Source organism: Lissotriton helveticus, chromosome 3_1 (assembly GCF_964261635.1).
Source record: "Lissotriton helveticus chromosome 3_1, aLisHel1.1, whole genome shotgun sequence".
In the NCBI taxonomy this organism is placed as follows: domain Eukaryota; kingdom Metazoa; phylum Chordata; class Amphibia; order Caudata; family Salamandridae; genus Lissotriton; species Lissotriton helveticus.
In genome coordinates, this window is record NC_136061.1 from 429,318,459 (window position 1) to 429,334,877 (window position 16,419).

Here is a 16,419-nt window from a genome sequence, read left to right on the forward strand (position 1 = left end):
TTCTTCTTTTATGGTCTATTTACGATATGGGTTGTGGTCCTTTTTATTATGGGTTTGTCCGGCTTGTCTAAAGAAGAATGTTGGGTTTGTTCAATGATTGATTATGGGCCGGACAACTGTAATATGGGTTTGTTGTCATCCAATATTTTCATTGTGGAAACATGTGATTGGTTAAACTGTAAACAAAGGATGTTTGCCTGAAGCATAATGTTTGGCATAAAAAGGGATGACTTGCTTTGTAAAGTTGAGCAGTCTCCTGAGAACTCATACCGTGATGATTTCTAGGACTTCTGTTACTGGCTGCAGCCAATAAATTTGATCTTTGACGCCACTCAGAAGTATCCCGTGTCTCTGTATTCTAAGACAGGTGAACCCGAAGACTTTGTGCGTGCCCCTGGCGCCTCTGGGTTCTAAAACCCGGTTCTTCAGTTGGCGCTTCCAACGTGGGGCGATTTCAGCGGTACCGGTCCAAGCCTGAAGATCGTGAGGAGCTTCGTGAGGAAATTCTGGAGGACGGCCAGCACTTCATCGACCCCGGCATGTCGAATGTGGACTGAAGGTCTTTGCTGCGAGGCTTCCCGCTTTCCTGAAGGCTACGAAGGACTGCTGCCCTGACTGTCGCCCTGTCTTGGACCCATTTGTGATGCTTTGTACGGCGAGACGATAGATGGGTCTTCTGGTGGCGTGACTGATACCTCAGTTAAGTATAAGTGGGTTGCTCCCAGTCCTTAGTTTTTGGTTCTTTGGTTCTTAGTTTGTTTTGTCCTTAGTTTTGATTTGAAAATTGCAATTTCCAAAGCCGAGGGACTCGTATATTTGCGAGACTATCGTTGTAGATAATCCCTTGAAGTTTGAAGCTAGATCAGTGAGCGAAGATGCCTAGTCTTAGCAAAATTAGGAGGATATTCTGTTGTGGTTGTAACAGGGATTCCAGATTGGAGGATTCATGTCCGATACCTCCAGTTGGAACTCCGACTCATGAGCTCTATTCTAAACACGGCGTGGGCCCCATTATGTTTAATGAAGTATGGGTCCGCTATACTAGAAACATGGTGTCTTACAATGGCCCCAACATGGTAACTTTGATACAGAGATTTTAGACAATTTGGAAACTAAATTATTTAGGAAGAAAGCCCGGCCGGCAATGTTTGACTCCTTTCGCCTTTGGCGTAAAGAAGCCAGACAACGAGAAATTAAACAAGCTAAAAGAGATAACAGAGAAAAGGATGTATCAGTAATGCAAGCTGCTAGGCAGTTTAAAGAAAACGAAGAAGATAAAGCAATTGAGGTGTCAGATAGGCAACATAATATGGCTATTGTTAAATGTTATCCAGCTTTGCCATCTCTTCTTGAGAATGCAACACGCTGACCACGCCCCCTTTGGCCACGCCCCCCGATCGCCCTTTAAAAAGCGCTGACTGCTAGCGCTTCATTACATTTCCTCACCCAGACCTGAGGCGGAAAGCCGGGTCTGGCGGTACGAGTGCATTTCGGAAATTGAAAATTTTAATTGAAATACTGTAAAGCCTAACAACTGTTTTTATCATTCTGTGTGGTGTCACTTACTGTGTTAGCTTTTAACTCTAAGCGCCATTGCCAGGAACCGCTCCCATCTCTAGCGCACAGCCGACCTGAACGCTGTAGCGTTTTTTCATTCAGTTTCAGCTGCCGCCATCAGTCCAGGCGTGCACGCTGACCACGCCCCCTTTGGCCACGCCCCCCGATCGCCCTTTAAAAAGCGCTGACTGCTAGCGCTTCATTACATTTCCTCACCCAGACCTGAGGCGGAAAGCCGGGTCTGGCGGTACGAGTGCATTTCGGAAATTGAAAATTTTAATTGAAATACTCTAAAGCCTAACAACTGTTTTTATCATTCTGTGTTGTTGTATAGCTCCTATATATCCTTATATCGTGTTAAGTTAGCATAGGTACATTTGAGATTTAAACGCCATTTTTCCTTTCTTGCAACTTCTGCACACGACCCTTAATTGTTGACTTAGCTTTCAACCTAGTGGTTTGCCGTGGTGTATGTGAGAATAATATGTTATTGCTCTGATATCAGTTTTGTTTAATAAACCATGTCTGCACGGAGAGTGCTGAAGTTACAGGAGCAACACGATATGGAATTGTTATGAGGTCTGATCTCCACGCCTTCATAGTCATAACACAAGTGCAGCCTTTGCCAACTTGGGCTTGAGGCGTGATTGATATTGCTTTGCACGAGAATTGTTAACACACTTGATGCGGTGCACATGCAGAGAGAGCTGGTGTATGCTGATGTGATTCCTTCATGCTAGGACACTAAGGTATGGGCCCGCCCTAAAACAACCCAAAGAGACCTTCTTAGCTAATAATATAATATATGTGTTAGGGAGGGTGAGATATAAGTGTTGTTAACTCTTATTCATTACAGCATGTTAACATGCTGTCACCATTCGCTTTTTATGTCTTAGTAACTATGCTGATAATTTTGATACTGATAATAAGTATACTTGTATTATCTAAGATACTGCGCCTGAGAAGACGGCATTAGTAAATAAACATTTCAAATGCACATGTGTCTTCTTTACTCCATGTTCTGGTTTGTAATGATAATATAACGAAAGAGTGTTCATGAGTCCCACGTACCCTGAGGTACTGTAAGTTCATGTTCTGGTTTGTCTAAACATTGGGAGTTTGATATGTCCAATGAGACACTGTAGCTAGCTCGGTAAGGGGTGAGTTGGTTGCTAAGGTAAGTTTTGGGACACCCTAATTTGCCGAGGTTCCACTCCTCTGTGCACAGTTCTGTGTGAGTACAGAAACCCTGCAACATGGCGCCCAACGTTTTCGGTGGTCATATATCATGACACTCGAGTAGTTTATCGTTCATGCCTTAACCCCTTCACATCCGTTTCCGGAAAACGGGGTGTCGGTGAAACCTACCTATTTTTTGAAATAGGTCTTTAGTCAAGCTTGATTCTTTCTCAAACGGTTTCTTTGAATTACTACCCAGTTGTGCTACAAAGTATTCTTTGTTTTTTCTTGTTTCCAATTCTGTAATGGCGGCAGCGGTGGCTATTGCACAGCATAGTCGCGTAGCGGTACGCAACCATCTTCAGACGTACCAGGTCCCAGTAGATGGGATGGCTGTGATTTTCGTGGTATGTGCAGATCCGGCGTTTCCTTACGAGTTGTTTTACTCTTGGGTTACGTTTCCGGCTGTGGACGCTAATTCTGGTTTGTTCCACTCCTACACTGCCTCGGATGTCCCAGCTGTATATACGCCATACAGGGCATTGGAAATACCTATTGATCATTGGCAGCATCGAGTTTGGTTTGATGGCGCCCTCCCCCACTCTTTGTCACCTGCGAGGTTAGGTCCACTCTCAATTCCAGGTACAAATTGGCCTGCGTTGGGTGGCTTTACCCCGCACCCGAATCACGGGGCTTGTACCCTGGCAGAAATTCGCAGGCTACATGTAGTTTCCATTTCCGTGATTCGTGCCTTAGTGCAATACATCGGTCGACATCTTCCTGGTGGTCCCCAGGGGGGTGCGGCCGCTCCCATGGAACGAGGCAGAATGCGTCTCAATCCAGTGATGGTTAATTCGGTTTTTGGTGCGCGTCCAGTTGACAACGATGACTTCCCATTCTGGCTAGCAGAGAAGTTTGATCAGCTGGAGGCGGTTTTTCCGAATTCTACTCCTGCTGATAAGCATAGAATGTTAACGATTACTCTACCGAAGGATATAACTCCTGAACTTGCTGACTGTGAGAGCTGGGGAAAAACGTTTGCGGCAGTTTATACGAGATGCTTCGGCACCCCGTCTATGAATGCTCTGCCTGAAATCATTAGACGTGTTCAGAATGATCACGGTCCAGAGGCAGCGGTTGAATTGGGTATGCGCCTGTGTGGTTCTTTTGAGATTGTAAGTGATCTCATTCTCTCCAATGTTAAAGGAGATGCAGTTAACTTTCAGGTGTCAAATGCTTTGGCTGCTCTGCCCGATGCCGACAAACCCCGCCAGTTAGCAAAGATTGTGGTGGCCGCTTATAAGACAATTGGCCGCACAAGTAGAGGTCTGAAATATTTTCCAGTGAAGGATAAAAAACAACCTCAGGGACAATCTGCAGTGACAGATGTCCAGCCCAAGTCCAAAAAACAGAATTGGCCTAAAAAACAGACACAGGGGAAGCAGACAACGCAGACTCAGGGTACTTTTCCTGCAATACAAGCTCCTGCGCCACCCGAAAAAGTTTATGATTTGCGCGACCGCGCGATGATTAAATCGCCTGATCGTTTTCAGGGTTCTGATCAACGCTCTCCTCGTTCCTTTCAGGACACATCGGCCCCGAAGACCGGTGGAGGAGGAGGGGGTGGACGTGGACGTGGTGGCCAACAAAGACGTGGTCAGTCCCGCCAAACGGACGGCGCAGTGAAGCAGGAGGATTCTACGCCTAGGCGTCCGCAGTTTGCGAAAAAGAAAGTCGCAGCCTTAACAGCGCATCGATATGCCACAGATAGTGAGAACGCGGCTTCGGAATCTGACGTGGGCTCTGACCTTGCTGGACAGCGCGGCGGAGATAACCATAGTCAGAGAGGCGCTGCGTCCACTACTGAGGGTGACAGCGACTGATGTCTACGTTGTGATAGAAACAGCGGATACGAGACTTGCTCCCCCTGAAAGACTATATGAAATTGTCCTGTTAATTGAAGGTGACATACAGCGTACCGTTAAAGGTGTATTTTGGGAGAATCTGTCTTCTACATATGATATTTTACTTTCGGAGGCTGACTGGCCCCCACCTTTTGTGCTCGCGGCGCCGCGAGGGGAGGAGGTGATCCTACCCAGTTTCGCGAACACTGTCTCGAAAGAGCATGCGCAGCATTTTGCAGAAGAGTGGGCTCGGGCTCTCGCGCCGGCTTTGTACCGTAACCAATGTGGTTGGGATAGATTATCGCCTTGCCACGAAATTCCGTTGCGGTCTCAGCCGCAGCCTCAACCTCAATATCCCATACGGCGTGAAGCAAAATCTTCCGTCGCGGAAATCCTTGAACAATTGGAATATCAGGGAGTTATTGAAACGTGTGTGTCACCGATGAATAATCCCCTTTTTACTGTGAACAAACCTGACGGATCATATCGTTTGGTTTTGGATTACCGGCATTTAAACTCGCATTGCCGTAACTGTGCTGTACAGAATACCCACGGCTCTGCCCTAGTGGATAGTCTCGTGCGTAAGCGTTTCAAGACAACGCTTGACATATCCAATGGTTTTTATGCCCACAGATTGGACAGCTTTAGTTCCCAATGGACCAGTTTTACGAGCGCTGGAGTCCAAAAGCAATTCCGGCGTCTTCCAATGGGCTACAAGAATAGTCCTGGTATATTTACCGCTCGAATTGTCTCTATTCTGGAGGCACTCGACCCTGATGCTTTTTCGTATGTGGATGACATATATCTCACAGACGACGATATTTGGGAGCATCTGTGTCGTGTAAATTCTGTTGTTTGCAACTTCGCAGACATGGGTTACAAATTTAACTTTGCAAAATCGCACATTGCTGAACACACAGTGTTGTTTTTGGGCTATGAGCTCAACAATGAAGGTAGAGGTTTGGCTCCTCACTTCTTAGAGAAGTGCGCACAATTGCGCGCTCCAACAACACTGAAAAAATTACAGTCTTTACTGGGCTTTTTGAATTTCGGCAGAACTTACATTCCGGAATATGCCCAGCGTATCAAGCCTTTGTATGCTTTGATACAACCAACTTTCTCAAAATCATGCTGGCTGCCTGAGCATTCAGCCATTTTGCTATCCTTGCAGGCTGATCTGCTCGCTTCTAAATATTTACTGACTCGTGATAACCACACCAACCTGGTAATAAGAATAATTCCCGGGACGGTGGGTTTCACATACCTCACTTTTAATGAAGGTGACACAGTACCTATCGCTTACAAGTCACACTTGTACACTTCGGCTGAGATGCGGTTTCCCACAGTGGAAAAAGTTTTAACTGCTGTACAGATGGCAATTCTAAAAGAACGAGCACTGTCACAGGGGAAACGCATGCTGGTGGTAACACCCTGTCCTCATTTGGAGGCAGTCACGAAAGCCAGTGTACCAAATTCAAAGGCTTTGCACCCTCGGTGGATTCAGTGGGCTGCGTCATTGTCATCCGCGGATGTCATGTTTATTTTTGACGCTTCCTTACGGTCGCAAGAGTACTTGCAGTATGAATTCGTTCATCCTGCTCCTCTGGCGATGCGACCTTTGGAGGACTTCCATTGCATCATTTACACTGATGGGTCGGCGCAGGTTGCGCATGGCTCTAAACATGCCTACGTTTCCGCATGCGCCATTGTGGTCGGTGCTATGTTGAATGATGAGTTCGTTTCCAGGGAGGTACACACGTTGCCCCTGGGCGATTGCACCGCACAATTGGCAGAGCTTCGTGCTCTCTTACTAGCTCTGGAGTACGCAGATCCAAGTGTTACTACTCTAATTGTAAGTGATTCTTACTACTGTGTCCAGTCTTACAATGAAAACTTGTTCTTTTGGATTCAAAATGATTTTCATGATTCCAAGGGTAGCACAATAAAACATAAAATGATCTGGGTTCGAGTGGCAGAGCTTAAGGCTATGTTGCCACTCGTTTATGTGATTCATACTCTCGGTCATCAGCGCGTAGGAGTTCACGCTGTTGGCAACTCGCTTGCTGATGAAGCAGCGAAATCAGCAGTATCTACATACTTAGTTGCAGCAGTTACTAGGTCTAAAACCAAGATTGATAGCGACATCTTGGCAGCGATTGCTGCCTCTGAGAAGGGAAGTAAACATCCTGCGGGATTCCCTTCGAAGTATAAATACCACTTAAGTCCCGAAAAGGTTCCTTTTGTGACAATTCCTGATGTTGGGGAACGGCTGATTCCCAACTCGGATCGCAGAACAGACTTGATTACAGCGGCTCATGAAGGTGTGGCGTCTGCGCATGCGGGCGTCTCAGCCACTGTAACGCAACTACAACAACGTTTCTGGTGGCGGGGACTTTACAAACAGACGCGTGATTATGTCCTTCTTTGTGACATATGCCAGCAGATTAAACCTTCAACTGCTACGCGTCCGCCACAGACTCAGTTGTACATTTCTAATAAACCGCTAGGCTGTGTTTATTTAGATCACTGCGGTCCTTTTTCATCTGATACTGCGTATAAGTACATCTTAGTAGCAGTTGACTCATGCACACGCTTTGTGTGGGTATGGCCACATCGCAGCGCTGATTCACGGACTGTCATTAGAGATTTGCGTATCTTTATAGGGATTTTTGCCTGTGGTACCTTCCATTCGGATCAGGGTCCGGCTTTCGCCTCTAAGGCGTATAAGGATGCCATGACTTCGATGGGGGTCCAAGTCAAGTTTTCGTCACCCTACAGACCTGAGGGTAATAGTGTAGTTGAACGAATGAACCGTGATTTAAAGCAATCTTTGACAGCCCGAGTTATAGGCACTGGCAGAAACTGGCTGGCTCACCTCTATGGCGTGCAGCGTGCTCTTAATAATCTCCCTAGAAGGTCTCTGGGTGGGCGGACCCCATACGAAATGCTCTTTGGCATCAAGATGTACGTCCCTGACCTTGACGGTCTAGACTCTGTGGTTCGCGCCACTTCCTTTGACGCAGATGAACATTGCAATGTTTTACAGAATCTACAAAAGACCAGAGACAGTCTTGCAAAGGAACATTTGCCCTCCACATCGGATGATGCGTTGCAGATCCCGGTAGTTGGCTGGCTACCCCAAGTTGGAGAACTGGTTCGGGAGAAGATCGACAACAAGAAAGAGTTTGGTCCCTCTTATCGAGCTCCAGTCCCAGTGCTTGGAGTGAAGGGCACAAGAACAGTCATTTTACCACCACTTCCGGGTCGTAAGGAAAACAGGTTTATTTCTATTGACAATGTCAAGATACACAGAGTGGCCGATTCTTCTTAGCATGACACCAGCTGTTTCCTGTCCTTCCATTGTGAGAAATTCAATTATGCCCACTGCTTCTAATAATGAACCTGAGGTGGCCATCGAATTACCTGCTGTTTCCAGTCCATTATTGAATAATTTACCAGGAACTAACCTTGATGAGACAGACTATACATACCCCACTGATTTGTCCATGCCTGACCTGCAAGCTCGTTTAGCCACGGAATCCAGATTTTCATTTGACTCTGCTTCCCTTGCCTCGAAAAAACCCTCTCAAATTGCAGTTTATGCTAGCATGTTTAAAAAACATTTTTTGATACCTCCTTGGATATACATTTGGCTGGTCCTTTTTTCGGTTTACCTTTTTATGTCAATTGGTTTTGTGTTTTATTTTTTTCGAATTATGAATGGACACTATGTCGAGGAGAGAACTTGCATTACTCATTTAAATGGAACTTTGGCCCCACTTTCCTCTTCACATTCTACACACAGATTAAAGAGAGACTTGACTTTGGTTAACATCACAGCATGGCCTGTTCTGGATGGAATCGCGTGGGATGCAGTTCGGTTTCAAATTCATGGCCCAACGGAAGTCGTTAATGTTCCTAATGTTCTTAGAGTGAATATGGGGGATGTGGTGAAACAAAACATTCGTTCTGATGATTGGGATGTTAATGCTGTGGAAAGTTTATTTTCTGATTTGAAATACTATGCTGCTTTTGATGCTGAGGATTTATATTTAGAATCTGCTAATTATGGTGAATTGTTCTGTTACCAACATTATGGCAATCACTTCTTACACAAAACATCTTCCCGAAGGGATGCTGTTAATTTTACTCAGTGGGAACATTGCCCGGCACCTACACAAGGGAGTTCAGAAACATTTCTTAAAAAGTATACTTATTTCACTGACTTTAATCAGTCCAATCCCGAGTCCTTTTATTTTAAATTTCAAAAACAGCCACTGTCCAAGGTTAGACTTACTGATACCAAATTGTTGTATTCGAAGGCCTTCCTGGATCAATTAGTTACTGGGGGCTATGAGTTATGGAAGGAAACAATAGACCTTAAATCGGTTTGGGGTTCAAGGGCCTGGCAGGTACGAGGCACTGAGGCTTTGCACCGTGCATGTCTCATCCCGAATCATATGTTGTTTTTAAATGAAACCATTTCCCAGACCACATGCTTTGGATTGGCTACATCTAAAAGGTTAAACACCCCGTCTTTCCCAGAGTTGGAGGAATATCAGAATTGGAGTAATTTTACTCAATTGTCCATTAAAGATATACAGGCTCTGCTTCTTAATTCCTCCTTTAACATTTCCAGTATGAATCCCAGAGGTTGGCTGCTTTGGCACCGTAGTGCTGATTCTTGCCAAAAAAGGTTTTTGAATATATCTGACGGTTTTAAGACTGTTAGATCTGATCCCCGGTTTGATTTGAGTCATACTGTCACCTCTTACTCTGTGGGCAAGCTGTGTCAAGCTTGGCTGAAACATTCAACTTTACCTGCGGTTAAGTATCACCTTTCCAAACTGAATGCAGACGTGGATTTGAATGATTTCATTAAAGGCCCAGCTAGTGGCAGGTCGAAAAGGTGGTTATATGGGGTTTACAATGAAATTTGGAAACTCTCACAGATTGAGGCCGCTTCACGCCTTAGGGCTATTGATCAGGCGAATCTTGAGAAAGTGCTTGCAGTTGTTGACAATAGCATTAACGTGCTTTCCTCTAGAATTTACACATTGGATAATATTGTGTCGTCTGTTGTTGATATTGTGCATGATGAAGTGTCAGTATTATACCATGGTCAAAATCAATTACGGTCAATCATGCAGTTTGCATGGACACTTCAGACTCTGAAAATGGGTAAAGTTCCCTGGGGATACATGAACGTTTCCTCTTTATTTTCCCCGTTTAATTTGACAGACAAACAACGCTTGCTTTCAATGCGTGATGCTTCCTTTTCTATGCTCCATATTGAAAGATTGGAATCTTTACCTTTTTCTGTGGCAGAAGCCACTGCTGCTACGTGGCTTATCCATGGTTTAATAACACTGCCTTTTGCTTTATATAAGTTTTCAAATTGTATGAAATATGTGCCAATAGGTCGTTTTGAACCCTTAGGTAGCGGTTTTCTTCATGAGGTCTGGTCGCTCCCATACACATACAGATGTTTCAAGGATGAACAAGAAGTTTATCTAACAGGGGATGAGTGTACTGAGACGCCGGATCATTCTTTAATGTGCAGACACATACAGTTACACGGTTCATGTAACAAGGACCGACCGAATATGGCTTGCGTTTTACAGGGCACGCCAGTTCCTGCTATCATCCCCACGTTTAAATTGTTAGAGAATGGTAGTTATTTAATGCTCAATAATGAAAACTGTTGTGGTTTAATTAAAGGTATAGCTTTCATAGTAACGGTTAGTGAGCGAGTTATTTGCTGCAGAAATGTTCTTTATCCTCCCACACGTGAACATAGGGAGTCTTCCATTTGGCCACAGATACCGACCTTGGGAGCAGAATTCAGCGGCATGGCTAGAATAAGAGCTCTATTGTCCCAGAAAGAGGTGGCCTTGAGCTCGGCCCGTGAAACTTTCGTGCTTCACATTGCTAACACCCGTACGGAGGTTCAGGCTCTTTTAAATACTGATTTGCCTTTGCATTTCGGAGCCATGGTCCGTTCTATCTTTAACGCATCCTCCACAACGGGCCTAGCACATTTTTTTAAAGTTGTTAGCGGTGGTCTCGTGACTTCCTTTGAGAAGATTTTTGGAGTCATCCCTGCCTTCTTCCATTCTATTTTTTCATCCTTATTTGGAGGGTTCCCGTTTTTACTTGCATTAGCGGCTGGCGCATTGGTGGTTTTCTGCCTTTTTAAATATGGATGCCCTTCCTGTGCAAGACCACGCTCGGCTGCTACTGACGCGGTTTCGCAACCGCATGCTTGATTATTATGGCACACTGCCGTTGGCGACTCTAAGCACGGCGTTTGGATTATCTTTTCGGTTCTCCTATTTCACCTGTGTCCAGCCTGTATTTCGCTGCCTGACCTGTGATTTCCTTTGGGCCATTGATTTGTGTCTCTGCGGACCAATATCTTCTGACGTCGATTTTGATCAACTGATGAGTCCTATCATTGCTCACGAGTTGGTTTGTTCTGACGAAAGGATTATGGCCTTGGCGGTGGCACATGGACTAATGGGTCCCTGGGATGTGTTGTCGGCAGCGCAAAATTTCTTGGAACAAAGTTTTCTTGGAAACCCACCGAGCTGTCCTCTGATGGTTATAGAGGATCCGGTGCTGGAAGATCACGTATGTTCCTTTCATCTTTTAAATTGGATGGCTGAACTGTTTTCGGATGAGGACAGTGACTTCCTCCTGGAGGCTGTTGCAGCTTACTTTTCATATACAGTCTTATCATAGACACTGCCTCAAATTGAAATGCTGATTGATAGCATTTCCTTGATTTTATTGACTTTTGGTCAAGACATTTTATTTTTGCTTGCCTATTGGCTTGAGCCACATTATACTTGTGGGCTATTTTTTAGCATTAGTTTTTATAATTGAATTTTTATTCATGCTCGTTTATAATTGGATTCTGCTCTCATGTGATGGCACTTCTGTTATCTTATTTAGTCCGTTCTCGGATCATGGGGGGGTGTTGTATAGCTCCTATATATCCTTATATCGTGTTAAGTTAGCATAGGTACATTTGAGATTTAAACGCCATTTTTCCTTTCTTGCAACTTCTGCACACGACCCTTAATTGTTGACTTAGCTTTCAACCTAGTGGTTTGCCGTGGTGTATGTGAGAATAATATGTTATTGCTCTGATATCAGTTTTGTTTAATAAACCATGTCTGCACGGAGAGTGCTGAAGTTACAGGAGCAACACGATATGGAATTGTTATGAGGTCTGATCTCCACGCCTTCATAGTCATAACACAAGTGCAGCCTTTGCCAACTTGGGCTTGAGGCGTGATTGATATTGCTTTGCACGAGAATTGTTAACACACTTGATGCGGTGCACATGCAGAGAGAGCTGGTGTATGCTGATGTGATTCCTTCATGCTAGGACACTAAGGTATGGGCCCGCCCTAAAACAACCCAAAGAGACCTTCTTAGCTAATAATATAATATATGTGTTAGGGAGGGTGAGATATAAGTGTTGTTAACTCTTATTCATTACAGCATGTTAACATGCTGTCACCATTCGCTTTTTATGTCTTAGTAACTATGCTGATAATTTTGATACTGATAATAAGTATACTTGTATTATCTAAGATACTGCGCCTGAGAAGACGGCATTAGTAAATAAACATTTCAAATGCACATGTGTCTTCTTTACTCCATGTTCTGGTTTGTAATGATAATATAACGAAAGAGTGTTCATGAGTCCCACGTACCCTGAGGTACTGTAAGTTCATGTTCTGGTTTGTCTAAACATTGGGAGTTTGATATGTCCAATGAGACACTGTAGCTAGCTCGGTAAGGGGTGAGTTGGTTGCTAAGGTAAGTTTTGGGACACCCTAATTTGCCGAGGTTCCACTCCTCTGTGCACAGTTCTGTGTGAGTACAGAAACCCTGCAACAGTGTGGTGTCACTTACTGTGTTAGCTTTTAACTCTAAGCGCCATTGCCAGGAACCGCTCCCATCTCTAGCGCACAGCCGACCTGAACGCTGTAGCGTTTTTTCATTCAGTTTCAGCGGCTGCCATCAGTCCAGGCGTGCACGCTGACCACACCCCCTTTGGCCACACCCCCCTCTGGGGCAAGTATGTGCATGCACAGGAAGCGCAGCGGACGAGCGCAGCGGGAGCGCCGGTTGCGCGCCGAAGGCACGCCTAAGGCAAGCCCGTCTGCGCCCGTCCGTGCCAAGACCGCGACTAGCGCAGGAAATCCTGCCCAAATTACAACCCGTTGCACTTATCCATCCAGCGACCTCCATCGTCTTCGCGGTAAGAACCTTTGCCCCTGCCTGCTGAACCTGGCTGACCTTACGAGCACTTTTCACTGTAACACTTGCAATTGGTCTCTCTCTGTCACCCCAGTTCTCCCACCATCCCCCACCCCCCCCACATGAATAACGCTCCGGACTTCAAAGGTGGACTTATAAACGCACGTTCCATGTGCAAACACAGTCAAGACATAAGAGACCTTATCCTCGACTTAGATCTCGACTGCCTCCTGATAACGGAAACTTGGCTCACTGAAAATAGCAATCCGGACTTAGCTATCGCCCTCCCACAAGGCTTCTCCATCTTCAGACAGGACAGACCGAAGGGAAGAGGTGGCGGAGTTGCCTTAGTATTAAAAAACAGTTTTCCCTGTCACACCTTCAACCTAAATACCCTGAAAGACACTGAAGGACTCGGTTTTTCAATCAAACTTAACAATTCCTCATCCTTCACAGGCGGCCTCATCTACCGCCCACCTGGCAATCCCTCCAATTTTCTTGACACACTTACCGATACTCTGGGTCATCTTTTGCTCAGATACCCCCATTTCACGCTGCTTGGAGATTTTAACCTTCACCTTGAATCCAACTCGGACCAACAGACCACAAACCTTCTTCAGACTCTAGCCATCTTTAACCTTCAGCAAAACGTGTCTCTGCCCACTCACATCCTTGGACATACACTCGATGGCGTGTGTTCCAACCTTCCCTCCCTCACTACCCTTCCCCCGGTCCCTCAAATTTGGACGGATCACTGCTTGATCCCTTTCCACATTAATACTTCCCGCCCACCTTCGTCCAGTAAATCCAACTCGCTCCCTGACAACTTTGTAAACTGGAAAAAAATACAAGAATCCTTTGAACTCGACCCTATCCATCAATCACATGCCCCCACCCTCACCGGTGACATCGAAGCCGACGCCAACCTCCTTCACGGATGGCTCTCCCACGAAATCAGTGCTCGGACCCCCTCCAATCCTCCCCGTAGATCAGACAAAAAACTCAAATCTAACGCCCCCTGGTTTACTCCTGAGGTGGCCACGTCACGCCTCTCCTGCAGAAAAGCTGAACGCAAGTGGCGCAGAGCGTATGACACTACTGATCGTCTATCATACACTCTACTAAGAAAAGACTACCACTCAGTCATTAAATCCGCAAAAAAAGTCCTTCTATATCAAAGCCATCAACGACTCCAATCAAAAGCAAAAAACACTTTTTTCCATTGTAAAATCATTTACCAAACCCAAAGCCATCCAAATTGAAATACCTCCATCACAAGAGCTATGCAACCAAATAGCTGATTACTTTGAAGAAAAAATTGAAGCTATTCAAAAGGATTTTTTGCCCACCCAAGCCAGCCAATTCTCACTGGGTCATCCTCCGATGGTACCACCCGAGTTTACCCTAAAAAAATTCTCACCGGTCTCCCTCGACCTAACCAGAGAAGTTATCTTGGCCTGCAAATCTGGGTCGCCCTCTGACCCCTGCCCCCCAAAAATCCTGCACCAACTCATTGATGTGGTAAACCCAATAATCAATGAAATAGTCAACTCCTCCTTAAGTACGGGCTGCGTCCCTCGCTTATGGAAACAAGGTATAGTTAAACCCCTGACGAAGAAAGCTAACAAACCCCCCACAGATCTAACCAACCTCCGGCCAATCTCACTTCTTCCGGCCCTGGGTAAAATTACAGAGCATATGGTCTACAGGGAACTTAAACAATATCTTGAGACTCACGATATACTACACCCACAACAATCTGGCTTTCGCCCCAACCACTCCACCGAAACGGCCTTGATCGAACTCACCGACTCGATTAAAATGCTTCAAGATCAGAAAATGAACGTCGTCCTCATACTCTTAGATCTTACCGCGGCGTTCGACACCATCTCCCATACCATCCTGCTCAACAGACTAGCTGACATAGGGATTTCTGATGTGGCCTTGGACTGGATAAAATCTTACTTAACCGACAGATCCCAAACCATCGCTCTCGGCCCTTTCCACTCCTCGGGGGTCCCCTAGGGCTCAATTTTGAGCCCCCTCCTTTTCAATGTATACCTCATCCCTCTCATATCCCTTATCGAGTCATTCGGCATACCTGTAACATCATATGCCGATGACACCCAACTTATTGTACCCTTAGAGAAGAACTCCACGAATGCAGAGCTAAATCTTAAAAACTGCTTAACAGCTGTCTTCCAATGGATGGATGTTAATCACCTTAAATGTAACTCCAGTAAAACGGAGATCCTTCCCATGGGAAAAAACACCACATTCTGCCCGGGCCTCTGGTGGCTAGACAACTCCGTTGCCCCTCCCAAGACCGTACCCACTGCAAAAAACCTCGGTATCCTATTTGACAGTGATCTCTCCTTTGACCTCCATGTCAGGACAGTAGCGGGCCGTTGTTTTGGTGTCATCAAATCCCTGAAGAAATTCTTTGACTTTCTGCCTCTTGACGCCAGAAAAACGGTCACGGTAGCCCTAATAATCTCCCGCCTGGATTACTGTAACGGTCTCCTCGCAGGAGCTAAAAAGTCTACACTCAACAAACTCCAAAGTATCCTCCATACCGCAGCCCGACTCGTCTTAAAATTGCCCAGAAAATCGTCCATCTCCGCCGCTTTAAAATCCCTGCACTGGCTTCCCCTTCCTAAAAGAATCTTTTTCAAAATGCTGCTGATCGCCTTCCGGGCTTTCAATCGCTCTGGCCCACGATATCTCACCAAACGTTTCACCCATTACAATCCGTCTAGATCTCTACGCTCTTCCCACGACTACCTCATCCTCCCTGCCAAATTCAATCTGAAGACAAAAGGTGGCAAAACCTTACACCACTTGGCTTCCAAGGCCTGGAACCTCCTGCCCAAAAACCTGAGATTTATAACCCATGAAAAACTCTTCAAAAAAATGCTCAAAACTTGGATTTTCGGCCTCAAGGAGGAATTCATCAAAGCTGCCATTTAATTTCTTCCCCCCTCCACTGGAAATGACCTTCTACCAGGAAACTCAGCGCCAAGATGCTCCCTTCGGAGCGAACGTTGCGCTCTATAAATACCACCACAAATACAAATACAAATACAAAGGACCCTGAGAAGGATCCTTTGATGTCACATTTGTTGATATTACCACCCCCTTATGCACAGAGTGCTACGGCACCTCTGCAACCTCCAGTTGCACAACCTCTTGTTGCTTTTCAACTACTGGTTCCTCCTCAGCTGGTTCTTCCTCCTACGGCGCAGCCTCCTCTGGGGCCGCAGACTTTGCTATCGGTTTTGTTTGGAACTACTTTGCCTTATTCTCCTGTACCTTCAACTTCTCTTGCTACTAACCCTATACTTCTATCACCTCAAAATACTTTGTCTCCTGTCCTTATGACAGCTTCTCCTTCTGCTCGACAACGAATGACTGATACTGTTACTGGTCTTTTGTCTCCTTTCTTTGGGTCATTAAGTATGACCCCTGTTTCTGCACGTAAACAAATGCGTAGTCAGCTACC